General features: G+C 40.4%; 1 non-coding gene across 1 annotated transcript; it reads left to right on the top strand.

Annotated features, from left to right (window-relative positions):
- The first annotated feature begins 6,333 nt into the window (after positions 1–6,333).
- LOC130938262 (small nucleolar RNA R71) lies at positions 6,334–6,441 on the top strand. The gene has a single exon (XR_009069434.1). It is a non-coding gene; the product is annotated as a small nucleolar RNA R71 (small nucleolar RNA).
- The last annotated feature ends 8,195 nt before the right edge of the window (positions 6,442–14,636 follow it).

Here is a 14,636-nt window from a genome sequence, read left to right as displayed (position 1 = left end):
AGATGAACCGTCAGTTGTCCATACACGAACAATCCCCGGCAACGGCGCCAAAAACTTGGTGCACGAAATTGTGATCACTACTTTGTCCATATTCAAATAATCCCCGGTAATGGCTCCAAAGACTTGGTGCTCAATACCATGGCATAAACACAACTTCGCACAACTAACCAGCAAGTGCACTGGGTCGTCCAAGTAATACCTTACGTGAGTAAGGGTCGATCCCACGGAGATTGTTGCTATGAAGCAAGCTATGGTCATCTTGTAAATCTTAGTCAGGCAGACTCAAATGTATGATGGTGATGAACGAAAATAACATAAAAGATAAGATAGAGATACTTATGTAATTCATTGGTAGGAACTTCAGATAAGCGCATGAAGATGCCTTCCCTTCCGTCTCTCTGCTTTCCTACTGTCTTCATCCAATCCTTCTTACTCCTTTCCATGGCAAGCTCGTGTAGGGTTTCACCATTGTCAGTGGCTACCTCCCATCCTCTCAGTGAAAGCGATTGGCATATGCCCTGTCACGGCATAGCGGAATTCAGCTGTCGGTTCTCGGTCAGGCCGGAATAATATCCATTGATACTTTTGCGTCTGTCACTAACGCCCCGCCTGCTAGGAGTTTGAAGCACGTCACAGTCATTCAATCATTGAATCCTACTCAGAATACCACAGACAAGGTTAGACCTTCCGGATTCTCTTGAATGCCGCCATCAGGTCCTGCCTATACCACGAAGATTCCGATTAAAGAATCCAAGAGATATTCACTAGATCCTTGATTGCTTGTAGAACAAGAATGGTTGTCAGTCACCTTGTTCATAGGTGAGAATGATGATGAGTGTCACGGATCATCACATTCATCAAGTTGAAGAACAAGTGATATCTTGGACAAAGAACAAGCGGAATTGAATAGAAGAACAATAGTAATTGCATTAATACTCGAGGTACAGCAGAGCTCCACACCTTAATCTATGGTGTGTAGAAACTCCACCGTTGAAAATACATAAGAACAAAGTCTAGGCATGGCCGAATGGCCAGCCTCCCAAAGAGGGTTCAATCATCAAAACATGATCAAAAGATCCCTTATACAATAGTAAAAGGTCCTATTTATAGAAAACTAGTAGCCTAGGGTGTACAGAGATGAGTAAATGACATAAAAATCCACTTCCGGGCCCACTTGGTGTGTGCTTGGGCTGAGCAATGAAGCATTTTCGTGTAGAGACTCTCCTTGGAGTTAAACGCCGGCTTTTATGCCAGTTTGGGCGTTTAACTCCCATTTAGGTGCCAGTTCCGGCGTTTAACGCTGGAGTTTCTTGAGGTGACTTTGAACGCCGGTTTGGGCCATCAAATCTTGGACAAAGTATGGACTATCATATATTGCTGGAAAGCGCAGGATGTCTACTTTCCAACGCCGTTGAGAGCGCGCCAATTGGGCTTCTGTAGCTCCAGAAAATCCACTTCGAGTGCAGGGAGGTCAGAATCCAACAGCATCTGCAGTCCTTTTTAGTCTCTGGATCAGATTTTTGCTCAGATCCCTCAATTTCAGCCAGAAAATACCTGAAATCACAGAAAAACACACAAACTCATAGTAAAGTCCAGAAAAGTGAATTTTAATTAAAAACTAATAAAAATATACTAAAACTAACTAAAAGATACTAAAAACATACTAAAAATAATGCCAAAAAGCGTACAAATTATCCGCTCATCACAACACCAAACTTAAATTGTTGCTTGTCCCCAAGCAACTGAAAATTAAATAAGATATAAAAAGAAGAGAATATGCAATGAACTCCAAAAACATCTATGAAGATCAGTATTAATTAGATGAGCGGGGCTTTTAGCTTTTTGCCTCTGAATAGTTTTGGCATCTCACTTTATCCTTTGGAATTCAGAATGATTGGCTTCTTTAGGAACTCAGAATCCAGATAGTGTTATTGATTCTCCTAGTTAAGTATGATGATTCTTGAACACAGCTACTTTATGAGTCTTGGCCGTGGCCCAAAGCACTCTGTCTTCCAGTATTACCACCGGATACATACATGCCACAGACACATAATTGGGTGAACCTTTTCAGATTGTGACTCAGCTTTGCTAAAGTCCCCAATTAGAGGTGTCCAGGGTTCTTAAGCACACTCTTATTGCCTTGGATCACAACTTTATTTTTTCTTTTTTTTCTTTCTTTCTATTTTTTTTTTCGTTTTTCTTCTTCTTTTTTTTTCCTCTTTTTTTTTTTTTTTTTTTTGTATTCACTGCTTTTTCTTGCTTCAAGAATCATTTTTATGATTTTTCAGATCCTCAGTAACATGTCTCCTTTTTCATCATTCTTTCAAGAGCCAACATTCATGAACCACAAATTCAAAAGACATATGCACTGTTTAAGCATACATTCAGAGAACAGAAGTAATGCCACCACATCAAAATAATTAAACTATTATAAAATTCAGAATTCATGCAATTCTTTCCTTTTCAATTAAGCACGTATTTATTCAAGAAAGGTGATGGATTCATAGGACATTCATAACTTTAAGGCATAGACACTAAGACACTAATGATCATAAGACACAAACATAGACAAACATAAGCACTAAATTTTGAAAAACAGAAGAATAAAGAACAAGGAAATTAAAGAACGGGTCCACCTTAGTGATGGCGGCTCTTTCTTCCTCTTGAAGATCCTATGGAGTGCTTGAGCTCCTCAATGTCTCTTCCTTGTCTTTGTTGCTCCTCTCTCATGATTCTTTGATCTTCTCTAATTTCATGGAGGAGAATGGAGTGTTCTTGGTGCTCCACCCTTAGTTGTCCCATGTTGGAACTTAGTTCTCCTAGGGAGGTGTTTACTTGCTCCCAATAGTCTTGTGGAGGAAAGTGCATCCCTTGAGGCATCTCAGGGATCTCTTGATGAGAGGGGTCTCTTGTGTACTCCATCCTTTTCTTGGTGATGGGCTTGTCCTCATCAATGGGGGTATCTCCTTCTATGTCAACTCCAACTGAATAACAGAGGTGACAAATGGGATGAGGAAAGGCTAGCCTTGCCAAGGTGGAAGACTTGTCCGCCACTTTATAGAGTTCTTGGGCTATAACCTCATGAACTTCCACTTCTTCTCCAATCATGATGCTATGAATCATGATGGCTCGGTCTAGAGTAACTTCGGACCGGTTGCTAGTGGGAATGATTGAGCGTTGAATGAACTCTAACCATCCTCTAGCCATGGGCTTGAGGTCATGCCTTCTCAATTGAACCGGCTTGCCTCTTGAATCTCTCTTCCATTGTGCGCCCTCTTCACATATAACTGTGAGGACTTGGTCCAACCTTTGATCAAAGTTGACCCTTCTTGTGTAAGGATGTTCATCTCCTTGCATCATAGGCAAGTTGAACGCCAACCTTACACTTTCCGGACTAAAATCCAAGTATTTCCCCCGAACCATAGTAAGATAATTCTTTGGATCCGGGTTCATACTTTGATCATGGTTCTTTGTGATCCATGCATTGGCATAGAACTCTTGAACCATCAAGATTCTGACTTGTTGAATGGGGTTGGTAAGTACTTCCCAACCTCTTCTTCGGATCTCATGGCGGATCTCCGGATATTCACCCTTTTTGAGTGAAAAGGGGACCTCGGGGATCACCTTCTTCAAGGCCACAACTTCATAGAAGTGATCTTGATGCACCCTTGAGATGAATCTATCCATCTCCCATGACTCGGAGGTGGAAGCTTTTGCCTTCCCTTTCCTCTTTCTAGAGGTTTCTCCGGCCTTGGATGCCATAAATGGTTATGGAAAACGAAAAAGCAACGCTTTTACCACACCAAACTTAAAAGGTTTGCTCGTCCTCGAGCAAAAGAAGAAAGAAGAGAGTAGAAGAAGAAGAAATGAGGGAGAAGGGAATGGCTTAGTGTATTCGGCCAAAGAAGGGGGAGAAGTGGTGTTTAGGTTGTGTGAAAATGAAGAAGTGAAGAAGGGTATTTATAGGAGAGAGGGGAGATGGAGTTCGGCCATGTATGGGTGGGTTTGGGAGGGAAAGTGGTTTGAATTTGAAGGGTGAGGTTGGTGGGGATTTATGAAGGATGGATGTGAGTGGTGAAGAGAAAGATGGGATTTGATAGGTGAAGGGTTTTTGGGGAAGAGGTATTGAGGTGATTGGTGAATGGGGGAAGAAGAGAGAGGGTGGTGGTGGGGTAGGTGGGGGTCCTGTGGGGTCCACAGATCCTGTGGTGTCAAGGAAAAGCCATCCCTGCACCAAATGTTGCTCAAAATCACGTTTTGAGCTATTTCTGGCGTTAAACACCGGGCTGGTGCCCATTCCTGGCGTTTAACGCCAGGTTCTTGCCCTTTTTTGGCATTTAACGCCAGTCTGGTGCCCCTTTCTGGCGTTAAACGCCCAGAATGGTGCCAGACTGGGCGTTAAACGCCCAACTGCTAGGCTTACTGGCGTTTGAACGCCAGCAACATCTTCCTCCAGGGTGTGCTGTTTTCTTCCTGTTTTTCATTTTGTTTTTGCTTTTTTCATTGATTTTGTAACTTCTTATGATCATCAACCTACAAAAAACATAAAATACAAAAGAAAATATATAAAATATAATCATTGGGTTGCCTCCCAACAAGCGCTTCTTTAATGTCAGTAGCTTGACAGATGGCTCTCATTGAGCCTTACAAATGATCAGAGCAATGTGGGAACCTCCCAACACCAAACTTAGAGTTTGAATGTGGGGGTTCAACACCAAACTTAGAGTTTGGTTGTGGCCTCCCAACACCGAACTTAGAGTTTGACTTTGGGGGCTCTATTTGTCTCTTATTTGAGGGAAGCTCTTCAAGCTTCATCTCCATGGTGACAGAGGGATATCCTTGAGCCTTAAACACAAAGGATTCTTCATTCACTTGAATGATTAGTTCACCTCTATCAACATCAATCACAGCCTTTGCTGTGGCTAGGAAGGGTCTGCCAAGGATGATGGATTCATCCATGCACTTCCCAGTCTCTAGGACTATAAAATCAGTTGGGATGTAATGGTCTTCAACTTTTACCAAAACATTCTCTACAAGTCCATGAGCTTGTTTTCTTGAATTGTCTGCCATCTCCAATGAGATTCTTGCAGCTTGAACCTCAAAGATCCCTAGCTTCTCCATTACAGAGAGAGGCATGAGGTTCACACTTGACCCTAAGTCACACAGGGCCTTCTTGAAGGTCATGGTGCCTATGGTACAAGGTATGGAAAACTTCCCAGGATCTTGTCTCTTTTGAGGTAATTTCTGCCTAGACAAGTCATCCAGTTCTTTGGTGAGCAAGGGAGATTCATCTTCCCAAGTCTCATTTCCAAATAACTTGTCATTTAGCTTCATGATTGCTCCAAGATATTTAGCAACTTGTTCTTCAGTGACATACTCATCCTCTTCAGAGGAGGAATACTCATCAGAGCTCATGAAAGGCAGAAGTAAGTCCAATGGAATCTCTATGGTCTCATTTTGAGCCTCAGATTCCCATGGTTCCTCATTGGGGAACTCAGAGGGGGTTGGTGCACGCCCATTGAGGTTTTCCTCAGTGGCGTCCACCACCTCTCTTTCCTCTCCATATTCGGCCATGGTTATGGCTTTGCACTCTCCTTTTGGATTTTCTTCTGTATTACTTGGGAGAGTGCTAGGAGGGAGTTCAGTAACTTTCTTGCTCAGCTGACCCACTTGTCCTTCCAAATTTCTGATGGAGGACCTTGTTTCATTCATGAAACTTTGAGTGGTTTTGATTAGATTAGAGACCATGGTTGCTAAGTTAGAGGTATTCTGCTTAGAACTCTCTGTCTGTTGCTGAGAAGATGATGGAAAAGGCTTGTTATTGCCAAGCCTGTTTCTTCCACCATTATTATTATTGAAACCTTGTTGAGGTCTCTCTTGATTCTTCCATGAGAAATTTGGGTGATTTCTCCATGAAGAATTGTAGGTGTTTCCATAGGGTTCTCCTAGGTAATTCACCTCTTCCATTGAAGGGTTCTCAGGATCACAAGCTTCTTCCTCAGATGAAGCTTCCTTAGTACTGCCAGGTGCATTTTGCATTCCAGACAGACTTTGAGAAATCAAATTGACTTGTTGAGTCAATATCTTGTTCTGAGCCAGTATGGCATTCAGAGTATCAATCTCAAGAACTCCTTTCTTCTGACTAGTCCCATTGTTCACAGGATTCCTTTCAGAAGTGTACATGAATTGGTTATTTGCAACCATTTCAATCAGCTCTTGAGCTTCTGTAGGCGTCTTCTTCAAATGAAGAGATCCTCCAGCAGAGCTATCCAATGACATCTTGGATAGTTCAGAGAGACCATCATAGAAGATACCTATGATGCTCCATTCAGAAAGCATGTCTGAAGGACATCTTCTGATTAATTGTTTGTATCTTTCCCAAGCTTCATAGAGGGATTCTCCATCCTTCTGTCTGAAGGTTTGGACTTCCACTCTAAGCTTACTCCATTTTTGAGGTGGAAAGAACTTTGCCAAGAAGGCATTGACTAGCTTTTCCCAAGAGTCCAGGCTATCTTTAGGTTGTGAGTCCAACCATATTCTAGCTCTGTCTCTTACAGCAAAAGGGAATAGCATCAGTCTGTAGACCTCAGGGTCAACCCCATTAGTCTTGACTGTGTCACAGATTTGCAAGAACTCAGCTAAAAACTGATGAGGATCTTCCATTGGAAGTCCATGGAATTTGCAATTCTGTTGAATTAGAGAAACTAATTGAGGCTTAAGCTCAAAGTTGTTTGCTCCAATGGCAGGGATAGAGATGCTTCTCCCATAGAAGTTGGGAGTAGGTGCAGTAAAGTCACCCAGCACCTTCCTTGCATTGTTGGCATTGTTGTTGTTTTCGGCTGCCATGTGTTCTTCTTCTTTGAAGAATTCGGTCAGGTCCTCTAAAGAGAGTTGTGCTTTAGCTTCTCTTAGCTTTCGCTTCAAGGTTCTCTCAGGTTCAGGGTCAGCTTCAACAAGAATGCCTTTGTCTCTGCTCTTGCTCATATGAAAGAGAAGAGAAAAAGAAAATGTGGAATCCTCTATGTCACAGTGTAGAGATTCCTTGAGGTGTCAGAGGAAAAGAAAAGTGGAAGAAGGAAGTAGAAGAATTCGAACTTAATTAGATAGAGTTCGAATTGTGCATTAAGAAGGAGTAGTACTCCATAAATAGAAGGATGTGGGAGGAGAGGAAGAAGATTTTCGAAAATTCAATTAAAAAGATTTTGAAAACATTTTGAAAAACACTTAATTGATTTTCGAAAATAAAAGTAAGAAAGAAATCAAGTGATTTTTGAAAAAGGATTTGAAATTAGAAATCAAAAAGATTTGATTGAAAACTATTTTGAAAAAGATGAGGTTAAGAAGATATGATTAGTTTTTAAAGAGATGTGATTGAGAAGATATGATTTGAAAACAATTTTAAAAGATATGTTTTGAAAACAATTTTAAAGGATTTGATTTTGAAAATTAGTGACTTGCCTAACAAGAAAAGATATGATTCAAACATTAAACCTTTCTCAACAGAAAAGGCAACAAATTTGAGATGTTCAATCAAATCATTAATTGTTAGTAAGTATCTTTGAAAAAAAGAAATTGATTTTGAAAACATTTGATTGAAAAGATATGATTTGAAAAAGATTTGATTTTGAAAAACTTTGAAAACTTGAAAAAAAATTTGATTTGAAAAACAAAATCTTCCCCCTAGCACCATCCTGGCGTTAAACGCCCAGAATGGTATGCATTCTGGCGTTTAACGCCCAAAATGCACCCTTTTTGGGCGTTAAACGCCCAACCAGGTACCCTGGCTGGCGTTTAAACGCCAGTCTGTCTTCTTCACTGGGCATTTTTGAATGCCCAGCTTTTTCTGTATAATTCCTCTGCAGTATGTTCTGAATCTTCAATTCTTTGTATTATTGTCTTGAAAAGACACAAATTAAAAGTATTTTTGGATTTTTTAATAATCAAAATGCAACAAGAATCAAATAACAATGCATGCAAGACACCAAACTTAGCAGTTTGTATACTACTGACACTATATGAGACGCATAAACACTCAAGCCAAAAGAATTCAAAGATCAGAGTAAGAAATCATCAAGAATTACTTGAAGATCCTTAAGACACATGAATGAATGCATGCTATTGACACCAAACTTAAGATGAGACACTAAACTTAAGCAAGAAACATCAAATATTTTTGGTTTTTATGATTTTGTGAATTTTTTTTTGTGTTTTTTTTTTTCGAAAATTAAGTGGAAAAAGATATCAAAATTCTTAATGAGAATTCCAGGAATCAGTGCAATGCTAGTCTAAGACTCCGGTCCAGGAATTAGACATGGCTTCACAGCCAGCCAAGCTTTCAAAGAAAGCTTCGGTCCAAAACACTAGACATGGCCAAAGGCCAGCCAAGCCTTAGCAGATCACTGCTCCAAAAGCAAGATTGATAAAAATCATCAAGCTCTTGTGATGATAAGTTGAAACCTCGGTCCAATGAAATTAGACATGGCTTCTCAGCCAGCCAGATTTCAACAAATCATCATGAAACTCTAGGATTCACCTTCAAGAATTTCGAAAAAAAAAAATACCTAATCTAAGCAACAAGATGAACCGTCAGTTGTCCATACACGAACAATCCCCGGCAACGGCGCCAAGAACTTGGTGCACGAAATTGTGATCACTACTTTGTCCATATTCAAATAATCCCCGGTAACGGCTCCAAAGACTTGGTGCTCAATACCATGGCATAAACACAACTTCGCACAACTAACCAGCAAGTGCACTGGGTCGTCCAAGTAATACCTTACGTGAGTAAGGGTCGATCCCACGGAGATTGTTGCTATGAAGCAAGCTATGGTCATCTTGTAAATCTTAGTCAGGCAGACTCAAATGTATGATGGTGATGAACGAAAATAACATAAAAGATAAAGATAGAGATACTTATGTAATTCATTGGTAGGAACTTCAGATAAGCGCATGAAGATGCCTTCCCTTCCGTCTCTCTGCTTTCCTACTGTCTTCATCCAATCCTTCTTACTCCTTTCCATGGCAAGCTCGTGTAGGGTTTCACCATTGTCAGTGGCTACCTCCCATCCTCTCAGTGAAAGCGATTGGCATATGCCCTGTCACGGCATAGCGGAATTCAGCTGTCGGTTCTCGGTCAGGCCGGAATAATATCCATTGATACTTTTGCGTCTGTCACTAACGCCCCGCCTGCTAGGAGTTTGAAGCACGTAACAGTCATTCAATCATTGAATCCTACTCAGAATACCACAGACAAGGTTAGACCTTCCGGATTCTCTTGAATGCCGCCATCAGGTCCTGCCTATACCACGAAGATTCCGATTAAAGAATCCAAGAGATATTCACTAGAGCCCTGATTGCTTGTAGAACAAGAATGGTTGTCAGTCACCTTGTTCATAGGTGAGAATGATGATGAGTGTCACTGATCATCACATTCATCAAGTTGAAGAACAAGTGATATCTTGGACAAAGAACAAGCGGAATTGAATAGAAGAACAATAGTAATTGCATTAATACTCGAGGTACAGCAGAGCTCCACACCTTAATCTATGGTGTGTAGAAACTCCACCGTTGAAAATACATAAGAACAAAGTCTAGGCATGGCCGAATGGCCAGCCTCCCAAAGAGGGTTCAATCATCAAAACATGATCAAAAGATCCCTTATACAATAGTAAAAGGTCCTATTTATAGAAAACTAGTAGCCTAGGGTGTACAGAGATGAGTAAATGACATAAAAATCCACTTCCGGGCCCACTTGGTGTGTGCTTGGGCTGAGCAATGAAGCATTTTCGTGTAGAGACTCTCCTTGGAGTTAAACGCCGGCTTTTATGCCAGTTTGGGCGTTTAACTCCCATTTAGGTGCCAGTTCCGGCGTTTAACGCTGGAGTTTCTTGAGGTGACTTTGAACGCCGGTTTGGGCCATCAAATCTTGGGCAAAGTATGGACTATCATATATTGCTGGAAAGCCCAGGATGGCTACTTTCCAACGCCGTTGAGAGCGCGCCAATTGGGCTTCTGTAGCTCCAGAAAATCCACTTCGAGTGCAGGGAGGTCAGAATCCAACAGCATCTGCAGTCCTTTTTAGTCTCTGGATCAGATTTTTGCTCAGATCCCGCAATTTCAGCCAGAAAATACCTGAAATCACAGAAAAACACACAAACTCATAGTAAAGTCCAGAAAAGTGAATTTTAATTAAAAACTAATAAAAATATACTAAAAACTAACTAAAAGATACTAAAAATATACTAAAAATAATGCCAAAAAGCGTACAAATTATCCGCTCATCAGGTCCCCAATGGGTGTCCAACGCCCTATGAGGAGCATGAAGCTGGTGTTCGAACGCCAGCTAGGAGCAGAGGCTAGGCGTTCAACGCCCATAAGGGGGCACGGAATTCGATTCCCTAGCCTCTCAGGATCAGTGGGTCCCACTGAATCTCCACCTATCCCACCTTCTCCACTCTTCTACTTTCACTCTTCCCCACACACTCTTCCCCATAAACCCTAAACCAATCACATCCATATCTCTTTCCAAAAACCGTCATAACTCCCACCAACCCCACCCACCTCAAATTCAAAAATTTCCCACCTAATTCCCTCCCTTCACAACCGAACCCTACCCCATCCCACCTTTATAAATACCCCCTCATACTACCTCTCCAATGTAACACCCTAATTAGCCTAAGCCTTACCTCGTGTCGTAAAGTAAAGATTAATCAGAGATTACGACAGTTCTAAGCTCATACATGATATATATATATATATATATATATATATATATATATATATATATATATATAGAAAGAATAGTATAATCTAGAAGCCCGATGAAGGATATAGCTCAAAAATAGGATTTTAAAAGCGCAAAACATACTAACGAAGCTACTAGAATAAGGTACAATATATAGATGAAATATAAACAGGATAATAATATAATAGTGTCATATTATAAGGAACTAGCCTCGACTCGCAGAGTTTATACAAGTTTTGTTCTCTCATATATATGCCTCTTGGCAAAACAAAATACAAAAGGAGAGATGTATAAACAAAATATGCCAAAAAGACTCCAAAAGAATCCAAGATCCTCCGCTTCTGTCACCATCCAAAGCAACTCATTGAGGTGGGTTGCGACCAGCATCTGAAAAACACAACAAAGATATGGTATGAAAACCGGAGGTTCTCAGTATGGTAACAGTGTCCAGTGATGTAGGATATAAGACCCCGGGACGCCAAAGGCAATCCTAGACTCCATATCCATCACAAGATTCAAGTTTAAAGCATTCTAAAGCAGATAAGCATAAAATACCAACTTTGACTTAAATAAACCAGGTTATCTATCTTAGGGATTTCTATTCTACTCAAACACCGCTATTCTACAGCCTTCACTAACCGATGCTCCATGCAATCCCATCGCCATTGCCTTCTGAACCTCCTCAATCCCAGCAGAAAACACAAGTAATATACAATGCAAGTAAAAAACAAGTAGAAGCATATAAGGCAATTAATTCAAATAGAAAGTAAACATGTTATTCAAGTAGGCACGCCATTACAAGTAAACAAAGCATACAAACAGATAGAAATGCATATGATGAATGCCTGCCCTACTGGTTGTGATATCACATTGTCGGTTCAACTGCCAACCCGACACATCTCCATAGAGACGTCGCCCTTCGGATTTCTCATATGAGAATCCCCGAGATATAGTGCCCGGATCACTGTCCAGGTACCAGCGCCTGCATGCCCTATAGATCCGAAGGGTTGCGAGCGGGGTACTCTACCTCAGACTTCACATCTCAACGTAAGCGGGATTAACCACCGTCCTTACACTGCCACCGCTACCTCGACAGGCGGGATTAACCACCGTCCCTGCCAGGCGCATAGCGTCTCATAATCTCAGTAAACACATTATTTCAGTGGTTTTCAAAAAGCATTTTCAGTATACAGAGATCCATCATCTCAATCTGAGTCCCCAACTCATCTCAACCACTGTCCATTCACAATTCAGTTTCCGAACATCAACAATTCATAATTTCTCATCTTCTGTATCCAACACCCTTCACGTGACATCAAACCATCGTCCGCCCGCCAGAAACCTAGGCCTCCGTTTGCTAATACTCAAAACCAAGCTCAAAAGTCGTATAATGGTGTTATAGAAGCTTACAACCTTGTTAGGAAGGTAAAATAGTTGAAAACAAGTAAATTTGAGAAACAGAACGTGTGCGGTCACACAGGGGTCTGTGCGTGCGCATGCCCAGAAAATTTTAAAATGTGTGCGTACGTAGAAGGGTGTACATACGCACAGGTTACAAAACTTTCAGAATCTGTGAAATTAAATTAATTAAATTACCATGTGCATAAAAAAATTATTTTATTTGAACAAAGGGGATACAAGAGAATTCCCCAAGCGCAAAATAAAAAGCAATGCACACAGGATAAAAATAAAATATGAGCATGTAATATCAAAAGTGGGAAACATATGGGAAAACAGGTAAAGAAGCTTTGCTTTAGAAATTATGTATGTTAGGTGAGATCTTAGACTAATTAAGGATTCACTTATTAGCTCACTTAGCCTTATACATATACCCTTACCTTTACCTTGGCCCCATTACAACCTTAATTAAAGACCTCATGATTTTTGGTATGTCTATATTTTATAATTGTTGATTGGTTAGATAAAGAACAAAGTTATAGAAAGTAAGGATAAAAAGAAGAATAGAGTGATTAACCCAATAAACACTGAGTGATTAGAGAATAAACACAAAATCCAGTGAGGGTTCAATAACTCATCAACATATATCTATGCTTAATTTGTTAATTGTCTTGCAAGTTTATAAAATATTTTTCTTCCCATCTCAAGTGTAAAAGTGCTTTAACATGATTCAAGGTTGGCTATGTACATATGATTCCTTGAGAATGTGAATTGATTTAACTACATGTAAGCTTTATATATGAGTGAATAACAAATTAGAATTGCATCATTCATTTAGTTTGTTGCATTTAGATTAGATTGCATTGCATGGCATTCCACCACTTCAACCTTACCTTTTACCTTGGATATAGTATGAGGACATGCTATTGTTTAAGTGTGGAGAGGTTGATAAACCCATATTTTGTAATATATTTTGTGCTTAGTTTAAGTGATTTATTCAATCCTTCACCCACTTATTCATATTAATTGCATGGTTTTACTTTCCCTTCCTTATTATGTGATGTATGTGAAAAAACATGTTTCCTATGCTTTAAAATTAATTATTTTAATTACCTTTATTTCCATTCAATGCCATGATTAGTGTGTAGAGTAGTTTCAGATCTTCTAAGGCAAGAATGACTTAAAGGATGGAAAAGGAAACATACAAAAATGGAAGAAAAGCATAAAACAAAGTTTCTGAAGAAACTGGCAGCGACGCGACCGCATGGACGATGCAGCCGCATGCTAAGCGCGAAGAAGCAGCGACGCGACCTCATGACTGACGCGATCGCGCGCCTAAAGAAGAACACCTATGACGCGGCCGCATGATTGACGCAACCGCGCGACAAGGAAGACTCCAATTGACGCGACCGCGTGACCCACGCAGACGCGTGACAGAGGCCACGCACCAGAAATTGCAGAAAACGCTCATAGCGAATTCTGAAGCCCTTTTTGGCCTAAATCCAAGTCCAGAAGGCATAGACCAGAGGTTATGAAGTGGGGGAATGTATCCATTCAAAGAGTCTGGGAATTTTTAGTCACTTTCCATGATTTAGGTTCAGATGGAGAGATGTTCTCTCCTCTCTCTTTAGGATTAGGATTTAGATTTAGAATTTTATTTGCTTTGAGGATTATCTTTTTATCAGGTTCAATATTCCTTTTTCATTACTTGCTTTTCAATTTAGTTTATGAATTCTTCTATATTACAGATTACTCTTTCGAATTAATGTTATTTGAGGTATTGATGACAAGTCATCTTAGCCTAGTTTCACTAGTCCTTTTCTTTTGTTTTCACTTGAATTATGCACTTTCTTGAGCCATAAGCAAGCCAGTTGGGTAGATTTTCATGCTTCCTTTAATTTAATCAACCATATGTGAATTGATGCAAATTCATGAGGTTTTATGCTATAATTGTTGCATATTATGATAGATTGAACACCTTATGATTTTGAGCATAGCTTTGATGTGTTTGGTTGACTAATGATAGGTGAAGATAGCTTGGAGAAAGGTTGAAGTAAGAAGGAATGGCTAGAAGCAAAGAGAGGATAATGAAACAAGTGAAATTGAACCAGGAAGCAAAAAGTTGGACTTAAAGTTAGCCCCCAAACTTCAGCACAAACTTTGGGTGAAAAGTTAGCCTCAAAGTTAGACCCCTAACTTGAGGGCTAACGTGAGAAGTGGCAAATTTCTTCCCTGGGCACTCAACATTTGCGCCAACGTTAGCCCCCTAACTTGGAGGCTAACGTTGGCACATGAATGCTACTCACTAGGCACCCAATGTTTGCGCCAACGTTAGCCCCCTAACTTGGAGGCTAACGTTGGCATGAGAACTCCTCTTTGGCGCACGAAAACTTAAGGGAGAAGAGCCAACGTTTGCGCCAACGTTAGCCCCCTTACTTGGAGGCTAACGTTGGCATGAAAAATATACTCCAGGGCTAGCCAACGTTTGCGCCAA

Source organism: Arachis stenosperma, chromosome 6 (assembly GCF_014773155.1).
Source record: "Arachis stenosperma cultivar V10309 chromosome 6, arast.V10309.gnm1.PFL2, whole genome shotgun sequence".
NCBI classification, from domain to species: Eukaryota; Viridiplantae; Streptophyta; class Magnoliopsida; order Fabales; family Fabaceae; genus Arachis; species Arachis stenosperma.
Note: the sequence above shows the minus strand (reverse complement) of the source record. Positions and strands in the feature narration are given on the sequence as shown.